Here is a 21,727-nt window from a genome sequence, read left to right on the forward strand (position 1 = left end):
CACAAGGGACAGTGTGGGACATGGACACAAGCTTGTCCCCCATCCCTAGGGGGCTCCCTGGCCTCCCTGATGTGCTTCATTGTCACTCTAACCGCCACAGCTTGGCCACCTGTCCGTGACAGGTCTCCCTCTAGAACATTCCCTGTCAGCTCCCCGGGATTGATTTTCACACCCAGTCCTGGCCACAGCATCATGTAGCACTTCATGGTCTACAAAGGTGCGTTCACACATAGTTCATGTCACCTCTGTGGCATCTGCTGCGGACCGAGTGTTTGTGCCTCACCCCCTGCACCCAATTTGTATGTTGAAATCCTAACCCCCAAAGTGATGGTATCGGCGGGGGGTTGGGGGGGCTTTGGGAGGTGATGAGGTCCCCTCGTGAGTGGGATTAGTGCCCTAATAAAAGAGGCCCCATAGAGCTCCCACATCCCTTCTGCCACACGAGAATACATCCGAAAGGCTCACCTATGACCCAGGAAGCAGGCCCTCAACACACTGCACCTGCTAGCACCTTGATCTTGGACTTGCAAATTTCTATTGTTTATAAGGCACTTAGTCTATGGTATTTTGTTACAGCAGCCCAAAAGGACCAAGGCAGCGTCTGTGAGGACACTTGCATACCTCCATTTCACTGGTGAGGAAACAGGTTCAGAAAGGTAAGTGACTTGCCCCCCGGGTGGGCAGCACGAAAGGACCAGGCGGACGGGACCTCAGACTAGATTCCTGATGCTAATGCTGAGTCTTTTCCAGAGATGCGTGTAGGTGTTCAGTGAGCAGGGCTCGGGGCACCAGTGCTCTGCAGACAAGGGGGCCTGGGTTTAGCAGGGTCAGTATTGGCACCTACCCCCAGGAATCAGAGTGAGACCCTACGTCCCCTCCCAAGAGGACAAATGCATCACAGGGGCATTCAGCTCTTGCCTTGTTCAGAGGAGTGGCCTCCTGGCACTCTTAACAAGGTTCTCAGCTCGGCTGTGCGGGGCCTGAAACCACGGAGGCACAGGGCTGACGCTGGCGAGGTGATGCCTCTCGGCCTGGAGAGGGGGACGTTTCAGGGTGAGGTAGGTGCCTGCCCCTGTTCCATTATCATGGCTGCTTCCTTCGGGAGCCAGGGCCCAGCGACCGAGTCGGAGCACACACATGTGCAAGCACACACACATGCAAACACACACACACACACAGAGGCCAGGCCTCTGGATCTCCGGTGCGAAGGCTCTCCCTTCACGTAAAGGAGTCTCTGCAAAGGCAAAGACTCAGCTCCCCTCCCAGACAGATGGATGGCCAAGGACACTCGGGTTGCTGAACTCCATGTCCTAGGAATGGGCTCAACTGTCCCGGACTAGTGTGGGAGACTCGCCACAACATGGAGCCGCTGACTCCACTGGGAGCTGGGGGCCCCGACTCTAACCCACCTCGGTGCCGCCTGAGCTGTGGGACCTAGTGGTCGCTGCTCAACCTCTTTTCGCCTTAGCTTCCTCCACTAAAACATGGTGTGGTTATACCAAACATTCTTGCAGGGCCAACACAGTGAGCCCATGATTTCTTGATACGCTCGCTCTTAAAAATAACAGCTAATATTTACTGAGCCAGCTCTACGTGCCAAGTGCCAAGGGCGCATCATCTCATTTAACGCTCCTAATGAGAAGAAGCTTTTATTAACCCTCGTTAGTAGACAGAAAAGAAGTTCAGAGAGGTTAAGTAACTCGCTCAACATTGAACGGCTTTGGAGTGGCGAGTGGGGACTCCGGAAGCGGCGGGGCTTACCTAACCACTGCACTATCCTTTTTTTTTTTTTTTTAGCTACTTAGGAAAAGTATTTCTTTCTCTTAGAAACAATGGTCCACTTCACAGAAGTAAAATTAGCTTAGGTAAGAAGCAGGGAACTTGCAATATAATTAGATCCAAAGCTACTGTTCAAGCAGTGGTATTACAGGAATGCACAGCCAGGAGAGTGTCCTACGGGGTAACTCGCTAAGCTTGTGTTTCACAAACTGCTTCTCTCAGAGTCGATAGTGGCTTTCTTCTGCTTGTGCAGAAGCCGTCTGGCCTTCTTGGGGGACAAAGAACTCCACGATTTCTCTCTGGGGAATCACTCTGATCCCTGCTTTGGATGTCGTTGACTCCAGGGAGAAGGGGGTGGATATGTGTCATATAACCTGGGACCGATCATTATCGGTCCATCATTTGCCTGGCTGCAGTGATGGTTTGGGAGATGTTCCTGCGACCTGGACAAATCCAACAATTCTCTGACAATAGATCTCAACCTCTGGGACCAACAACCTGGCTGGACACAAAGGCCTGAGAGTTGGTGGTGAGAAGTCGCCTTTCCCGTCGCTCAGATGGGGAGACCCATAGCGCTGCCCTGGGGAAGACCAGTGCATCTAGGAGAACTGTCCTCGCCTACCAAGCCACGGCTCAGGCCACCGACTAGGGGACACTTCCAGACACAAAGTTTAAATAAGATCATAAATCAGAGTAAATTTGCATACGGTAGGCCCTGTTGTGCCTCCCCCATTCATATGTTGAAGTTCTAACCTCAGTGCCTCAGAATGTGACTGTATTGGAGAGAGGGCCTTGAAAATGGGGTCACATGGGCGGGTCCTCGTCCCCTCTGAGCAGAGATGAGGACGCTGCATGTAGAGAGGGAAGACCATGCAAGGACACAGGGAAAAGACAGCCATCCACAAACCTAGGACAGAGGCCTCAGAGGCCTCAACCAACCCTGGTCGGTTGTTAGTAAGCACGCCTTCCCGAAAAGCCTTGATCTCAGTCCAGCTTCCAGAACTGTGAGAAAGTCAATTTCTGTCCTTCAAGCCACCCAGTCTCTGGTCCTTTGTTAAAGCAGCCCTAGCAGCAAACAAATACAGTACATAAGTTAAATTTTACATACGGTGATGGAAGAATACATACCCTTAAATATATGTGTGTGTGCACTGTGTGTTATACATACAGGTCTTAGGTTTGTATCTATCTGTGTCTCTTTGACTCCCTCTGTCTCTTTGTACGCATATTCTTGCTAGCAACCTTCATTGCCCCCCCAATGTCACAGAACAAGCCCCACTTTCCTCCTGGGTCCCCAGCACTGCAGCACCCTGTCCCCGCACGGCCTGGGTTATGCTGTCACCCAACGCTCGCCATGTCCCAAACAGGTGACCCTTGTCTCGGCCTGCGCACTGAATGAACAGCTGCTTGCCCTGCAAGGCTACGAGCTTCCACCAGCTTTCCAAGAGACGGAGAGTCACTTCCTGCTCCGTGCGCACCTCGGTTGAGACGTTTACTCCCCTGTGTGCTAACTGTCCCTTTGTGGGGTGTCTCCCTCCACGGCCCCGGCAGCTCGTTGTGATGGCAGAGTCCGGGCTGGATGAAGAGGGTGCAGAATGGTGGGGGTGCCCCCGGCTCCTGGGGCAGCCTGCTTGCCCGTGAGGGCGTGGGTGGCGGGGGTCTCTTGCCCCCTCCAGAGGGGATTAAGGGCACAGTTCCGGTGCGCCCCACCGCGAGGGGAGCCCAGCTGATTGCACAAACAAAAGCCTCAAGTTCCACGAGGGTGGAGAGAGAATAGCAGGGGCTCTCGACAGCAAATTAGGCATTTAAAGCCAAGCGCAGTGGCTTTCGGAGATTAAATGCATTATAGATTCGCTAAACACCGGGCGGGCCAAAGAAAAGGTAGGCAGCTCCCCCTCCCCTCCGGGCAGCCCGGTGGGCGGGGACTCGGGGCAGGGCGCACTCACGCCGCCCCAACGCCAGGCACGGGGGCCTCATTTTCCATTTGCAATCAAGGGAACGTCCCCTCTTCTCCCAGTCCCAGAAACACGGCCCTTCGTGGGGCTCCTTTCACAGGCCCTATTGCCGAGAGAAGGGAAAATTATCCGGAGATAATGATGCTGATTATGGGACGCAGCGGGTGCCTTGCCGATGAGGATGGGGATGCCTGGCTGGTCTGTCCCTTGGCGCCCTGGCGGGTCCCAGAGCTCCTGCCTCAGCCTGATGGCCGCCGCAGGTCTCACATGTCTCTTCCCTGAATGGGGCACATTTAGGCTCCTTGGAAAGTCCATTTTTTCCCCTTCATTTTATCCTCACTTTTTTTTTTTAAATCCAGGAAAGTAAGTAAGAAAGTTCTAGAGTGCAGAGAATTCAGAGAAGGGGAGCAGGTGAGATTCCAGGAGGTGCGACAATGGAAATCAGATTCAGGGAATCAGAGGATGTGGGTGCTGCTCCCCGCACCTACCACAGACCCAGCTTTATGAGTCTGGGGAAGGCAAGTGTCCCCGGGGACCCCTTCATTGTTGGCACCTCGAAAGCAGGAGTCCAACCAAGCGAGAGCTTCCATTCTGTACCTCACAGTCAGGAGCGGGGAAGTCTTTAAGGCTCCTGAAGAAATGTCAGGTGACTGGACGATTCTCAATCTCTTCTGAAAAGGAGACAAAAGAAAATGAACTTGAGTTGCAGCTTGAGGGACTCTAGTGAGACCTAAAAAACCAGAATGATCACAGAGGGCAGTTACTGAACCGGGGAATTGGATACGACAGCAAGTTTCAAAACTTCCTTTTCTCTAAAATTTGAAAGACTCACAGCAATAGATGATGCATGTGCCCCCTCTGAGGCGGGGCTGGATGGACCTCATGGGTCTCTGGGCTTCCTGAGCCAACTTCATTATAGCTCCTATTTATCAAGTACCCCCCCCCCCGCCCCCCAGGCCAGATGCACACCCAGGCACCCTGCGTACACGGTTTGGTTTTATGAAGCCCTCCACTCAGACCTGGCAGGTAGGTGTATTATCCCCAAGACAAGCACACGGGAGTTCGGTGACTTCGCCCAAGTCACCCCTGGCTCTACGAGGGCGTTGACTCTGCACCCAAGTCTGACTGCTTTCCAATGCCACACTTTTCCCAAGGCACACTTCCTCTCTTTCTAGGAAGAGGCCGCGGGGAAGCTGGGTAGTGAGGGCTCTGAGAGTGTCTCCACACAAGCTCAGATGGGAATCCGCTGCTCCCCAGGCTGCAGAAGGAACCACATTCCCGGCGAAGGAAGGGTGACATCTGAGAGGCCAGGCCTGCATCCTCCCTTCGCAGAGGTAGCCACCGAGTCCCCAGCGGGGCTGAGGATGGTCTCTCCCAGGACGCCCAGTGGGCGGAAGCACTGTGACAGCAACCACCTATGATCAAATATTCCTGCTGCTCCTCCTTCGGGCTAGGAGAACTGCTGCCACAGGGCCACGTGCTTCTGACAGCGTGGAGGAGCAGCCGTGGCATCCTGGGACAGAGGAGGGATGGTCCGCCCTGGAAGCACTGGGAGTGGAGGCTGGGCCCCTGAGCAGCCCCAGAGCCCCACCTGCAGCCCTGGGAGCCGTGAGAGCCTCAGGGGGTGCTGCGAGGACCGGAGCCCATGCCCTGCCACGGCCTCTGACACCGGGGAAGCACTCCTAGATCCCGTGGCCCCCAGAGCAAGGAGCCCCACTGGCCCTGCTTCCCGGAGAACCCAAGGTTCAAATGCCCCTGGGTGCTGAATGCGAACCCCAGGCCGAGGGCCCAGAGTCACGGCTGCAGGTGAGCAGAGAGAGGGGGCGACCAGAGACACAGGGCGCAGGGTCCATCTCCACCCCCCGCCCCCCGGGCTGTGTGCCATCGACCCATGGGACCTCTTCTATCCTGTTTCTTCACCTGTAACCAGCAAGGATGAGGACACCTACGTCAAAGAGCAGTGGGGAGGGTTCAGTGAGTGAGCGCACTGACAGGGTCTGGAAGTGTGCCTGCCGCGGAGTGAGCACTGGGTCATGCTTGTCACCAGGGTCCCCACTGCTCCTGCTGTCGGAAAACCACTGGGAAGAGATAGTGGAGGAAACCGTACATACACGGGGGCAGCAGAAACAAAGACGAGGTCTGGTGTTCTTTATAACGTGATTCCTTCCTCCCCACTCCCCCCACCCCAAGATGCAGGAGCCTGACCCCAGGCTCCTTCCTGGACGTCAGACCCAGCCTCACTCTAGACCAAGGCCTGGCTTTCTAAAGCCCAGGCTTCAGGGAGACAGACTGGGAGGACAAGGGTCACCAACTGGCCCAGGTCTTAGTACTGAAAATGTCCTCTGTCCCAGGAACCTCCTTATTCCCAGGCAAACCTGGGTAGTTGGTCGTCCTTCATCATCTGTCACCTCTGAAAAGACAGCAGTGAGGCCACACGTTCAATCATATATGCAGTTGCTTAGTACACAGTGCACTGGGGGCTCAACACCCCTCCTCCGTCCCTCCACCCCTTCCTCCTCCCCTCCCTCTTCCTTCCTTCCTTCCCCTCTTCCTTCCTTCCTTCTTTCCTCCCTCCCTCCTTCCTTCTGTCCCTCCTTCCCTCCCTCCTTCCTTCCTTCCTTCCTCCCTTCCTCCCTCCCTTCCTTCCTTCCTCCCTCACTCCCTCCCTACCTTCCTTCTTATTTATTTAGCTTGGATTCTCCTTTTCCCTCTCCCTTTACGTGCTCCCAAGGCAGGTGCAGACACACCTGTGAAAAGGCAGAATCCGAGGCCAGATAGTAAAGGGATGAAGGAAGCCTGTGAATTACCAGGGGCTGGGGGCTGGGAGGGGGTCCCGCTCCACCTCATTGCTTATTAACACCAAGGTTCTTGCTGGGGAGAGAGGGGAGGCAACATTTGTTCTCACCAAGTCCAAATCCCCTCTGGGTGGCCCTGGAGACACTGGTGACCAGAGGCCCCGAGGCAGCCGAGAGGTTGGAGAAGGGGCAGGGGCTGGACCCCCACCCCTATGGCCCAGGGTCCCCTTCCTCTCCACATGGGCTCATGTTGCTATTAATTTCGTACAGTGTTTCCCAACAGGAGAGACGGCTGCTTGTTGCCGTCCAGGTGTCTACGTGTGTCTGTTGGTTTAAGACGGAGGGAGGAGGAGACCGGGGAGCAAGCACAGGCTCTGAGTTCAGAAAAGGGCGGGCACTGGTGTGCGGGCGCCAGGGGGCAGGTCTGATTGACAAGGTCTGTGAACAGCCCCGGCACACAGTTCTGAGAGTCAATTAAGCCCGAGTGGAAGGGAGAACAGGGGAGGGAGGCCGGGGAGGTGTAGGGGAGGGCTCCAGGGATGGGTCCCAGGGCTGGTCGGCACCCTTCCCTGCCACCCCTGGGGTCAGGGATTGGGGGGGCTCGCCTCAGGGACCACACAGCCTCGGAGCCTGGGTCCTGGCACAGCGCTGACGGAGGCTGCAGAACTGCGGTCAGCGGAGCCGCGGCGGGGGGGGTGGTGGCACCCCTCCTGGCACGCAGTAGGTGCTGACCAAGGTCCCCGTCCCTGACGGAGGAAACTTGGCTGTCCTCTGTGCCCCTCTCCGCAGCCACCCCCCCCCCCTTGGGGACTTGATGCATCAGAAGGCACAGGGAGAGCACAGTGGAGCGCCCCTGCCCTACAGACCTGCTCTGCAATGCAGACCGGAACTGGGAAAGGGGTTCCAGAAGGTGTTTCCAAGAGTTTGAGTGCTGTCTTTCGGAGGCGGTGTTCTCTGACCTCGGCCTCGGCCCCTCGCACCTTTCCCCAGCTGCCCTGGTGAATGGGGGGGCAGGGGGCTGCACATCTCACCTCCGTCAGCCAGGGACAGGGCTCCGGGCAGGAGGGAGCACCGCGCGCTGGGGCTCTGCTCCCTGCAGCCCACTTTCTGGAGCGGAAGCTGGGCACAGCTGCCTCCCACTAGCCCCTAATGTCGCTCAAGCTGCAAATGCAGACCACGCCCCGCAGAGGGCACCAGTGGAAGCGTGGGGCTGACCCAGCGCTGGGCCAGCTCCAGGGGCCTTGCCCAGGTGCCCAGGCTGGAAAGTCAGTTGGGTCACCCTGGGATTTGTAGGAAGGGCAAGCCCTTCACCAGTCCCCTGTCCTTGTCCTAGCACCTAGCAGACTGAATGTTTTTCTTTCTCCTTGAAAATGTAAACATCCTTGAGAGCATTTATTTTTAAACTTCTGTTCCCTGCATCTAGGCAAGTGCTGGGCTCAATTAAAATTGTTGAACGAAGACATGAATTAGGCAGCATTATTATCCCACCCCACCCCCACTTGACAGATGATGAAACTGAGGTAGAGATCATTAACTCACTCCTAAGGATCCCCCCCAGCCTTAGGCTTTCAGGGAAGGCATGCTTATCAACAACCCTGGAACTGGAGGTTCTTTTCCTAGTCTGACCTGCTTCCCTCCTAATACAAGGACAGCCCCTTTCCGGCAGCGAAGATCAGCTGAAAACACATCCCCACGGAGGGGGGCCCTCGTCAGGTGAAGTAAACGGTTCTGGGTGAGGCTGCCATCGTAGAAAGTCTTCAACCCCCGCATCCAAGTGGTTGGTGGTATCAAGAGCCACCCCCAATATGCATCTGTCTTTTACTGCGTGGAAGGGGAGGGGGGCTTCAAATTATTTGAGCTATAGATCTCGCAATTATTCTCCCTCTTTCTAATTTGGATGTTAATGTATTAGCTACAGCTTTGCCTTCTAGGCTAGAAATTGTTTTTCTCCCCCGCCCTGAAATTATACATCCAGATAGAGTAGTGTTCATTAAAGTAAGATTAGGAGAGGATGCTATGTGAGAGGTATGTAATCTTTTGCAAATGGTTAGTAAATTGGAACTACCCCAATTACCATCTTGTTCATCACACAGGGCTGAATTACTCTGCCTGGGACGGAAGTCTCAGCCACAGCTCCGCTCAGCGCACATTTCATAAATATTGTATACACATGATATTCTCAACCATCTGCTTCGCTGGTCGCCGAGCACATTTTCTGACTTTCTGGTTGACTGCAGAGAGTGGCAGGAGCAGGGCGGCCGTCCTGCCGGCCGGGCCTCAAAGCCCAGCTGGGCAGGCCCTCCCTCCCCCACAGCGCTGCTGACACCACATGCCTCAGGCACGCGCCCAGGCACCCCACTCGGGACCGCGCCAGGCCCGCCGCTGTCCTCCTCCCAAGGGAAGACGCCCCCCCCCACTCTCTCTGTGTGGCTCCAGGGGTCTCACCGAGCAGGCCCCCTTGCGCTGTGGGGCTGTCCTGGCAGAGATCATCTCTAGAAGGGGCACACAGAAGCTGACAGGCTGACTGAGAGAACATGCTCCATCCCTGGCCCAGGATGGGGTGGGGGCCCGGATGGTGTCCTGGGTCAGCTACGGGGTTCTGCCTCTGGCTGGCGGGGGCCTCCGGTCTGTAACTTGGGGTGATGCACCCACGGTTCTCACAGTCCACTCAGCGTCAGAACTGGGTCCAGCTCTTGTACCCACCCCTTTGGTTGGGCCAGAGCTGCTCCCGCTGACCACTTTGTTTCCCTAAAATCCCATTTCTGTCCAAGAGGCAGTGAAATGTAGTGATTTAGAGTGAGGATCCTGACATCAGAGTGTCTGGATTTAAAGCCTGCCCTGCTATTGACCAGTTGTGTGATCCTGAGCAAGGAGTTTAACCAATCTGTGTCAGGTTTCCCCACCTGCAAAATGGGTATAATTATAATACGAATACCTACCCCTTAAGGTTTTGGTGAGTTCATACTTAGAACAGTACCTGGCATATAGTAAGTGCTCAATAAATGTTAGCTATTATTTTATTGCAAGGGTATTTTGGGTCTCTTCCTGAATCTCAGCATTCCCCACAAACAGCAAGCATATCTATCAGAATGCTTGGGCTAAATGTAGACCCTAAGCAGGAAGGAACCAGAGAGAAGGGTCCGGATCCTTTTAAGGTGCCATGTTTTACAGAGGTTATTTCCTTTCTTCCTGACGGGTCCTTGAAACATACATATTTTTGTGTCCATTGTACAGATGAGGAAGGTGAGGCTCGAAGCATTTTAAGAAGCACATTTCCTGTTGCTGCCTTTTTAAAACCTTTAGTGTACTATTTGTTTTACAATAAAATCCCAAATCCTTAACATGGCCCATGAAATCCTCCCTGATCTGGTTCTAGCCCACGGCCTTGTTCATCCCCCGCTGGTTCCTGGCACTCCTGCCTCTTCGGCCTGTTCTTTATCCGCCCCACGTACCACCCCGCCTCAGGGCCTTTGGACATGCTTGTTTCCTCTGCCTGGGCTTGACCTCCCCTTCCCTTTTTGCTGAAATCATTCCTGTGCATCCCTCCAATCTCAACTCTCCCTTCTCCAGAGAAGCCTTCCTGGGAATCCCCCTAACTGGATAAGGCCCCCCCTTACGCATGCTTCGATAGCAACCGCCGTGTCTCTTTCATATCATCTCTCACCATCGTAGCTGAACCCTCCACTGTGTGTGTGTTGTTGGTCTTACTGGGGTCAAGACTCACGGGAGCACGGTCTGTATTAGCCAGGAGAGGCGGGGCTATGCCAGGGAGACGTAAATCCCAAATGTCATGTTTCTCTGCCACGCTGCGTGTCCCATGGTCACTCGGGGATTGGGAAGAGCGGAGGTGCCAACATCTTGTGCCATGCCCTCTGGAACGCCCGCCCTTCTCGGCGGCTGCAGCAGGAGGGAGGACAGAGACTGGAGACTCATGTGTGTGCACATCCCCTCCGCTCCCTGCCACATACCCTGTCCCATGGCGAGGGGGCTGGGACCTATGGGGGACAAGGGGGATATGTGATCTGCCATGGAGACCCCATCCAACTTGTTCTCTTGTGTGTTCACCATGCCTCGCCCACTGCCTGGCACATAGCAGGAGCTCCCCAAATAGCTTTGGAATGGATGAGGGGGTCTACGCAGGTCCCGGCGGGATCACCCAGTGAGCGGTGGAGCTGGGCCTCAGACCACGGTGCTCCTAATTTCAAAACCTTTGGCCTTTGCGCTCTGCCTGGTTGTCTCCCCGGGTTTCTGGGATGCTTTTCTCCTCCGTACACAGAGGACAGAGAAGCAAGCGTTGAGACACTTAATAGATTTGCTTTTCCTGATGAAGGTGATGAAAGCTGCATGTCCTCCAATCAGCCTCGCAATCAGCCAGGCAGCCACTCACCCGAGACAAGTGGCAATTCAAATTCAGTGAGCGTTTCTTAAGTGCCTACTGTGTGCTGGGCATGGCATCTGGGCACATGTACACGAAAGCCCGGTGAGCTGAGCGCGATGCTCCCTGCTTTCCAGGCAGCGACACTGATGCTCAGTGGTGAAGCTGGATTCAAAGGCTGGCTGGCTTAAAGCCCGTCACCCTTTCTCCTGCAGCCAGGGGCTCCCGCACGAGAGCACAGAATCATCTAGAGGACGCCTGGGCATGCCGGCTGCTAGGCCCTACTCCTAGAGCCTCTGATTCAAAAGATATGGGTGGGGCCTGCAAATCCGCATTGTGAATGAGCTCCCGGTGATGCCCTGTGGGCCCCCAGTTGGAGCCGCACCTGCCCTGCAGCCTGCTGCCTGGTGGTGAGTGGCACGGTGTACTTCCATCATTAACGTGGCTCAGGGGTCTTGGCTGGGGGGGAGGGGATCAGGAGCATAACAGCTCGGTGGCAGGTATTTGGCGCTGCCCTGGGAGGCTGCCTGCAAGGGAAGTATATAAAATGAGAGGGTTGAGTGGACGAGTTCGGAGGTGCTCTGCAGATCTGACATTCTATATTCTATGATTGGATGAACTAAACCAAAGCTACAGATTCCATTTAAGACGCTTCCTAGGTGGGAAGTGTTACGGACTAAAGATCGTGTAACAATAAATGCCTAGGGGAGTCAAGGAGTTCTCCGAGTAGCCACCGCGAGCTCCTGGTGCCGCGGAGCCCTGGGGAATCCGGGACACGTGAAAGATGCGACCCCGCTGCGCAAGGGGCTAACAGCCCGGCGTGGAGAGAAAACACACGCTTGAGACAACGAGAGGAAAAGGTGTCAGGATAGAACCAAGTGCTAATTGGTGTGAGTCTGTTTGGGGGCTCCCGGCCGTGTCTGGGAAGCCCCAAGGAGGACATACGACTCCCGGAGCCTAGAAGTTTGACAAGAACCTATAAACATTTGTGCAGCCCCATAACATTTTTATCTACCTGGTCCCCACAACCCGGGGTGAGGTGTGTATTTTAAGGATGAAGAAACAGTCTCGGAGACTTGCCCAAAGTCAACTTTTATTGCGAAGGAGTTGGGATTTGAACCTAGGTCTGCCGATAACAAAGCTCGTGTCCTTCAGGAGATTGGGCAGGAGGATGAGAGGGATGGCACACCTTGCCCAGGCCACGTGGGGGCTCCTGAGGGAGACGAACTGGCAGAAGAAGCTGGCTGGGGGAGGTATATGCTAACTCAACAGACCCAAGAAGCCTCCCTGGGGCCGCGGAGTATGATGGGGAAGCTAAAGATCATGGGCTGGCTGCAAGAAGTGTTTCACATTGCTGCCATTGTCATCCACGGATGACTCGGGGAGCAGCCAGGGCCCAGACAGGGCAGTGCACCATAGCAGAACTACTCTGGGTCCCGGAGGCACTGGGTTTCTACTGCCTCTCTCCAGGCCACCGATGGGCCATGCAACATGTTTGTGTGAATCGGAAAAAAGGCACGCCTTCCAAGATGCAACTGGGCATCGGGTCACCATGCTTGGCTAGCAGAGGGTGGGCTGGATCCCTGTCCTTGATCTGACACCCTTGTCAAGTGAACAGTCCGTACAACTGTGCGGACGGGTAGACTTGTCTCCCTCCCCGCCCCCCCCAATACACACACTCACACTCATATCTGGACGACCACCCTCTCCTTGCCCAGGGAATTCACTTGCTTAGGGGAACTGGAAACCTCTGTGACTTCAAACCACTCCATCCCTCCTTCCCAAAAGGTTTCCCCACCGAATCCCTTCTAAGAAGGGCTGCTGGCTGGGCTGGAAGCAACTTTGAGAATAAAATCTACAAGGTGAGGGAGAAGCTGAGCGAGAAGCAGTGATTCTACATCTGACTTTAAGGAAAGAGTGACAAAGGAGATGGTGCCGAGAAGCACGGTCAGGGACAGACAAGGCTTTCGAGGCACCCCCTCTCCTCATCAAACTGTTAAAATGGAATACAAAGCTCAAGTCTTTATTACCAAAAAAAAAAAAAGTAGCAGCCGCCGAAGAGTGCGAGCCAGTGAGGGGGGAGAGAGGAGAGAGCCACGCTGAAATCAATACTGGCCAGGACAAGCATTATCCCATGTGGAACACCTCAAGCCTCTGCCTAGAAAATTTGATTGGATCTTCAGAAAAACCTATTAGTGTGTTGTCAGGACCTTCTGGTGATAACTGACCAGCGCTCGCCAATCGATGTGCTTCACTTGTGCAGCTCCTGATTTTTTAACAGCATAATTGTTTTTTTAATAACGGGCTGGCTCGCCCACTCCAGTAAGCAGAGAGTCAAAGCCAGACTCCCGACCTAAAATATAGAGACTCGCGCAGCCCCGGCCACTTCTTCCTAATTGCACAATTACTTTACCGAGCAACCGGGGATGGGAGGGCTGTGGTGGGGGGGTAAGGCTTTTTTTTTCAGCTAAGCCAAGTTAAGGAAAGTCACAGAAGTAATCACAAGTCAAAATTATTTACTAAATGAAATCCGTTCTTCACAAAGGAACCTTTATTTATTCTTAAAGAAAAAAAGGGCAAAAATTGCATGATCTCAGCATGGCAAGGATAGCATAAAGCAACAGTGGAATTAGTGGTCAATCATTACAGCTTCTTAATTTTCAACCGGAGAGCTTGCAACGCATTTTATTTGGGTTTTTAAATGCACTGTAACAACAGCAGTATTTCTGCTCTTTACCATGCCTTGGATCTGAGATGTCAAAGTACTTTACAAACAAATAACTCGAAACAATTTGGGATTGAGGCTCTTTATAGATGGAGAGCAGGACCCGGGGAGGAAGCAATTTGCCCAAGGTCACGGGCTGAATCTGAGGCACAGCTGGAAACACTACTCGTGAATGCTGGCTCCTGAAGCCTCCAGCTCATCACCACCAGCCTGCCTCCCTCCCACACACACACCAAAACAAAACCCAAAAGCTGGAAGACAGCAACGGGGCAGAGAAGTCACCTGCCCTCCAAAGCCCAGGGTGTCCACACTGACAATTTGCCGTACAGATTGGAAGCTGGGCGTGCGGGTCAGATGGCTCTGCAGACTGCCGTTGCTGAAACCAAGAGAATCGGTCGCTAATGAAAGTTTACAGTGTTCTCTGCGTATTGGGGCAGCTCAGCTTTCCATCTTGAGTCCCCCAGTGTATTTGTCAGATTCTTGCAAAGCGTCAGCCTCCCAGGAAGGTACTCTGGTACTTGGCCCACCTGGAAGGTCTCGGCCTTTCCTGCGCTGGCTCCCTCATGACCCTGCCCCTGTGCGCTCAGGGTTGGGGTGCAAGATTCAGAAGAGGAGAGGAGAGAGCAGGAGAGGGAGAAAGGGAGCAAGAACAGAAAGACAGGTGGGCCTGGTTTCCAACCTTTGCAGGCTCTAGGACCTCTTGTTGCAGAGCCTCTATCCCGCACTATAGCAAATCCATTACAATCCCCCAAATACAATTTATAGGAGATTATTTACCAGTTCAGTTTGGTTGCAGTTTACTGGTTGACAATGTTACAGTTTTGTAGATATTTAATTAAACATGTAATAATTTTGATTTTACAGTTTTCTTCTCTGTATTTGGAGCTCTTTTTGTTTTTTTTTTTCCTTTCCAGGTCTCAAATATGTTCACAGGGTCTGGAAATGTTTATAGGACATGGGCACTACCCATATTGACTTTATTGGGTACAACAGCCCAGAGGGAGAGAAGAAGCAGGACGGATGAGATAAAACAAAGTTGACCAGGACAGCGAGAAAACAGAATCCAAACCGAACCAAACCAAAACAAAAATTTAGGAAAGCAGACAGAGGGAGTTGTAGAAACTCTGGAATTGCTGGTTAGAAAGAAGAGAGAGCGAAAGCAGGCCTTACCAGGGTATTTCCAGGAAAAGAGACAGACAGATGAAAGAGCAATCCAACCGTAGATGAAAAAAAAAGGAAAAAAACCGTCTCTGTTATTATTCAACAATTTATTGAGCACAGGGCCGGACACTGTGCGTGGCCTCAGAGATACAGAGCTGGATCAGTTACAGACTCTACTCTCAAGGAGTTTACTGGTTTATTGAGGGAGACAGAAAAGGTAAACGAACAGTTCAGATATGTGATAAGGACTCAGACGGAGGGAAGCGTGGGAGGCTGGGCAGGTTCAGACGAGGAACCCAGGGGAAGGACCCTTGGACTGTTCAAAGGCACAGACGTGTGGATGGCAAGGTGCGGGAGCTTGAAGAAGGCCTGGGGTAGGGGTGGAGGTAGGGGTGTGGGAGCAGGAAGGCCACCGGGTGAGGCTGAAAAGCCAAACTAAGGTGATTTAGACTGGGAGCATTTGGATGGATTCTGCAGCTAAAGGTCAACCAGGAGTGGTTTCCAAGGCGGGGTGGGGGGGGATGCGGTTTACTTCCGTTTGGGACTCTGACAGGGCAGGGCACAGGTGCGGAGGGTGGGGGGGGGAACCAGAGAAGAGCTGTCACCCTCTTGTGGTGGGAGGGAAAAGGCCTGTTCGAGGGAGGGGACAGGATGAGGTTGGGTCAAGCCTGAGGAGCATCAGGGGGCAGTGGGCAGGAGTTGGGAACGGGTTGGAAGTGGGAGACGAGGGAGGGGAGGAATCAGGGATGGCCCCCCAGGACCCCAGTTTGAGTGGTTGCTGATGCTGTTATCTGGCAGAGGGAGTGTAAGAAAAAGGGCAGGCGTGGAGGAAAGTTTTCATTTCCCCAGAGCCCAGTGATCCTAAGGCCGGAGCCATGCTAGAGGGGATCGTGTCCTAGTGAGGCCTCTGAAAAGCTGCTGGAAAAAACCAGAGAAACCCTTTAAGGGGTGGGGAGAGTCCTTGGTAGACTGGTCACTGGTAGACTGGTAGTGTTTTAGGGGGCACTCCTGGCCAAGCCAGAAACAATCCAGGGACCAAACACCAGGAATCTGTTCATTCCGCCTCGGAAGAGAGGGGCTTGAAGTCCATAGGGCCCTACAGCCAACAGGACAGAAGCCTCTGAGACCATGTTGAACGCAGGACTGGGGTCCCCATTGTGATTCACGGTTGAGGGGAGTCGACTGGAAGTTAGCAGATGAAAGCTCCAAGCCATACCCAGAAGCCCGTGTGCCCCCTGGCGAGCTATATAACCTGCGTATCAGCTAGTGCGATGGCAGGGTTGGATCGAGACAAAGGTCTCTATTAATCATGGCAAATTCATTGGGTTAAACTCCCATCACCCAGAGCTGACCCTTTCCTACCGGAGGAAGTAATGAGCTAGAAATAAGTGCCATCTGAAGCTGAGTCTAAGTAAATCTGTGATCATGGACATTTCAAGCCATAGCTTCGGCTTGGGCTTTCAAACAGATGGATGCTCTAGCATGAAATTGCCAAGATGAAGAAGACAGTACACGTGGCTGGGGAAATGGCCGGGGCTATCCACCGAGCTGGATTCCCAAATCCTGGCCTGGGACTTGCTCAGCATTCACGGGAAGTAAACAGCCCCAGAGCAAAGCAACTGCATTTCTTTCCCGGTCTTTGATATTGGCAAAGGGAAGACAAACGAGGGCTCTCTGGTTTGGGGACGGCATGAATGAACCACACATGTCCATAAATAAACCAGGAGCCCTCCAAACACTCTGCTCATTTGTTCACACAAAAGCCAGGCTCCCAGCTCTCTTGCAGAGCCATGTTCACAGTTGGATCCTTAATGCATTGTGAGCGTTCAATCAAACTTTTAGTGGTGAAACTCTGGGAGCAAAAAGCCAGCTAAGCCCAAATGGTCCCTTTGCTTTTCCATCTTTTGTGGCTGCCTAGCTGTGCTCTTATGGGTTTTGTTGTCAACAAACTCCTGGCTTGCCTTTGAGCACTCCGAATTATTGAAAATGACTACAGCTTAAGACTGGCAGGATGATTGTTAAAAACAGCCCTGGCATTAATCATAGCTTAAGAGCTTTTGGAAAATGATTCTAATTCAGAAGGGGTGGCTTACAAAGAGGCTTGTCGAAAGCGAAGCAGACATCAACTTCTGAAAGGCGAAAAGCCTGCTTGGTACCCACACCTGGCTTCTTCGGAAATCCAGCTGGCAGACGTGTGCGGGGGGCCCAGCTTACCCCACCAGCTCAGCCCATCTGAGACCACCTTGGGTTTTCCACGGGTCTCACAGCACCCGTCCCCCTGATCTGGCCCCCACCCTGTCCCCCCTGAGATGCGAAAGACTTCTGGGAGTGCCCATGGTTATATGTCTTACTGGTAGTCCTTGGAATAAGGAAGAGGTGGCTGGGCGCCCCGTATTCTGTCAACGGTTGGAATGCCTCAGACCAGCGCTACAGTAATCTGGTGCACAGAGGCAGCTGCGAGCGCGAACACACGGTCAGCACTTGCAAGGAGCCAGGCAGGGCAACGAGCGAGTACTGCTGCCTTTTGCCTGCCTGGCTCAACAAAGGAGAATGATTTTTGCCATCAGCATTCTCCCTATCATGGAATCATTGCACAATTTAGTATGATTAATGGTTTCCATTTAGGAGAAAGCTGAGAATGAAAACAGTGGGGGAGTGGCAGCAACCGGCTGGGGGTGTTTGCGGCCGCAGCTAGAGCGGAGGGGCTGGGCTGGGGTGGGGGGCGGCCGGTCCCGGCTGGCCGTGCCTGCTACCTTTCCTTCCTGGCATGAATGGGAGGCACTCTGGGGCGAAGACACACATGGCTTTGGACATGCATTTGCAGAAACAGTCAGAGCTGCAACCTTGTGATGGCCCGGTTGCTGTTTCGTCCTCGTAGCCTTCGGAACAGTGGTGACTGAGGAGCTACTCCCTCTCCACCTGCCGAAGGGGGAGCTTCGTTCCTGGACGTTCCTACCTAAGGGCTGTATGGCTGGAGCTAGCAAACTCACTACGCCACTTCTTGGCGTTCCTGAGGGCCACACGGGGTTGCCACACAGGGAAGGCCCCCACCTCTGGGCTAGGACGGCGGCGGCAGCAGCCTTGACCAGAGCCACCGCTGTCTCTGGAGCCCCCAGGCTGGACGGCCTAGTCTCAGCTCCCATCGGCTGGCTCTCTGGGGCGTTCTTGTCCACTCGGCAGCATCCCGGGCTTTCCACTTCTGAAGGCACTGCTTCTGGTCAGATCGCACGGCTGCTGGAGGTGGGTGGTGAGACAGTGGCCGCCATAGCCAGAGACTTGTGGGTGCTGATAGAAACCAACCGGGAAAACACAGAGGATTCAAGAGGGCCTGCATTTTTTTTTTTTTTTTTTTTTTTTTTTTAAGCAGTAAGCTTTTGTAACTGAAGCCGAAAAGGGAGAAAATTGGTGATCTTGGCTGGGTCTAACGTGACTCAAGACCCTTCTCGATGCATTGGTGTCTCTGCAAGGAAATCTATTATTTTCCATAAACTGTCTTAAGCATCTCCCGGGCTACATTTCTGGCTGTGTTAAGAATCAAGCCATCAAGGACAGCTGTGAATGTTATAAACTTTCAGCAGCAGCAATGGGCTTTGGCAGGGAAGTAGGAGCAAAAAACCCAAGTAGGACATTTCGGTTGACAGTAATGGCATTTTCCCTTCCTTGTCCAAACGATAAAAGATTCATGCTCCTAATTGCAACACTATAGCTTCCCCCATCACTTTATTCTGGGAGAGGAGGTTAGAGAAAACAGGCCTAGAGAGAGGGAGAGAAAGAGAAAGAGAGAGAGATGGATAGTAATTTCGTCACTAGCTAACAGAGACTGATTAGTGCAGAAGACTTCCTTCCATAGCAATACTTTTTAATCAGGTCTGCTGTGTCTGGGCAAACAGCTTTTGTGGATTAGCCAGACTGGAGCCTGACAGCATCCGTTGCAAGTTTAAACGATGAAATACACAACTACAGAGAAAAACAAACCAGAAAGAGTAATAAAGTCACACATTTCAATATTCAACGACCATTAAGGGATTTAAATATTTGTTTGCTATTAAAGGCTTGCATTAGGCTCTTCCAACACCAGCTCTGGAAGACTGAAATATCAATTACCGATCAATTTTCCCCCTAAGTAAACACTAATGCAGGATAAACAGTATTAGAAGATGCAATCGTAACATTGCTGACTTCAGGATGGACTTCCTGCTGGTAACAGCAAGTTTAAGCCTGGTGATTAATTAACCTGAGAAGATAGCACTTAAGGAAGATTTAAGGCGATCATGTGCCTGAAATATGACTGTGAGCCAGTGCATGTTTGGAGGGCAGCCGAAGTCCCGGGCCCGGAGCGGGCATGGATTTGACCCTCTCTAGGATTCCTCTCTTTTCCCAGAATCGCCGCCCCCACAGCTCAACACCTCGGAGGATTAGGAGGGAGTGGAATGGGATGGACTGTGGGTGTGCGTGTGAGAGAGGGAAAGCAGTAGACGTTAAGTCAGGTTCCTTGTTGGGATGCATTCCGGAGTTGAACACGCAAGGCCCGAGGTGCAATTCCCAGAACTGACCAGCAGGGGCAGTAGACTTTGGCATGAAAAATGACCTAAACCAACGTCCTGTGTACCGGGAGAGCTGGGAAAGGGAGGAGGGGAAGACTGGCAAAAAGATTCCTGCTTTCAAATCTCAGTTTTGGGGTGCTCGCATTATCCTTGTGCCTCACGCCCTCTTTCTGGCACGTGTAATGATGGGGGCATGGGAGCTTGGGGGCATCAAATACCGTGCTCCTATCAGAGGCACATTGGACAATATTGAAATGAGCACAAATAAAGCAAGGAGACTGGTTTGAATTTTTCTAGCATGCCGTACCTCATTCTGAAGGCCCCTCACAATATATGGTAGCAAGAGTGAGGCTCTGCTTAGCCATTCCCAAATCCATCCTTCCCTGTGGGAGAGAACAGATACTCTGTCCCAGCAGGTCCATGAGGATGAGGGGACTGTTAGCCCCACACTCAGGTCCTCGAGACCAGCGGGAAAGCTGCCTATGCTGAGGACGCACTTGCAAATGTCAAGGTTTGAGACACAGAATTGGTCACCTTCACACTAAGTCAAAAGTGCGACTCAGCAGCCAGGTGCTCCCTGGAGTGCCTGACTCCTTGCTGAATGCCTACTATGTGCTCAGCACTCTGTGACCATTGGCCCACGAGGTCTTTGGATGACAGCCAAGAGTCCTTTTTTCCTTCCCCTGGACAGTGGGTTAGGACACCCAACTGCTTCATTTTGGAATTCTTTCCAAAGTAGGTATGTGCGGCTGTGGACAGACATTTCCCTCTGAAGGCACTGGGCTGCCAGTCCTTTATGACTAAGGGCCGCGTGCTTGGTACCCTGACAAAATAGTTCTGAGGCAAATTTATAATGAAACAAAACGCTTTCACTCATGCGGGATCCTACTACCTGTGGCAGGATACCTGCCTGGTTGCTTTAAGGCTCTGGATGACAGACTCAAAGGAACATTTCTCCATGGAGTAAGTCCGTGGCAGAACAAGAATTACATTTCCAGTAGACAGAGGACAGTGAAAGATTGCACCAATTAACACCCGCATATCACCTCGGGGTTCCAGTTGATGTATTTGGAGAATGCAAGCAGGCCAAAACATTTGTGAGAACCCTCCGGAGGACACGAGGACCATTTTCACTCCCATGCCAAATGAAAGACCAGGCAACTTATCAAGCTCAGCTCACGTGGGCAGCTCCTGGCGCCTCCTCATTTGCATACCCTGTGGAACTCTAATGGCCAGTGTGCGGCAAGTCACCAACCCACGTCTGCCTCAGTTCAGTGAACTTGGGTCCCTTCACCGTAGGTCACGGCGGAATCTGGAGCGTCATGCTACAGACCAGGGGACAGGGGTTGTTATACCTTCCAAGGCAAGCTTCACGAGGGCATGAGGTGTCCACGTGCAGAGGGGCCCGAGGAGCTCCCTCTGCTTGAGTGGTACCCGCCTCTTGGTAGCCGTGGGGAACCTTCTATTCTCCATCCTGTATGGCTGACTTTGTGTCTGGCACCTTGTTAAGCGCTTCCTGCTTCTCTCCTGTCTTTCTCCTAACACTTATGGTGAGCCTTACCTTCCAGAGCAGGAGCCCAAGGCCAGGTAGGGTGGGTCCCTTGCCTGAGGTTTCACAGCTAGTGCATGGTGGAGCAGGGACTGGAGCCCGTGCTCCTAATCTCTGCCCTCTATCACCCTCTGCAAAAAGCTATGAAGAATTAGTGCTCCCCATGGCTCTGTGCCCCCGGCAGAGGCCCAGACCAGCCCTTGAAATCGTGACTCGTGTGGCTGGGATTTGAGGACAGCCACAAGACTGATCCCACCTTCCATGTCTCATCTGGCTTGCTTTAGTCCCCCCACGCAGGCCAGCAGGCTGGCTGGGCTCACTGCCCTCGGTGCCTTCGGCTCCCATTCCCTCAATGCTAACCCATGCTTTTAGGCCCGGCGGGGGCCCAGGGAAGCTGCCTTGACTCTCCAGCCCATTTCCCTTCTCCAGGAAATTTCCCCAGGGCTCTGGGGGCTCCTTAACCATCTTCAGCACGGCCCCCACATCTGAGGCCCATCTCATGTTTTCCCGTGGGTGGAACTGATGCTCTGATTCGTCTCCAGCGACTATCTCACACCTCTCGGTGTTTATGACAACACTGAGCACGCGGCAGATGCGGGGGACTGCGTATCTGATCAGCCGATTTGTACAGAGACAGGCAAGAGACCAGGCCAGGATGGGAGGAGGCTGACGTGAAATACACCAGCCTTTGGCTTTTCTGGAGCTTACCTTTCCTTCCACTGCTGAGCTCTCCCCATTACCTGCCCAAGAGAGAAAAGGAAGCTCCACCCCAGCTGGGCGAATGGTGGGAAAAGGGCGGTTTGGGGCTGCTCACATATTATCCTTGCATTTGTGAGATCAGTCA

The sequence above is a fragment of the Phoca vitulina genome, unplaced genomic scaffold (assembly GCF_004348235.1).
Source record: "Phoca vitulina isolate PV1807 unplaced genomic scaffold, GSC_HSeal_1.0 scaffold38, whole genome shotgun sequence".
NCBI classification, from domain to species: domain Eukaryota; kingdom Metazoa; phylum Chordata; class Mammalia; order Carnivora; family Phocidae; genus Phoca; species Phoca vitulina.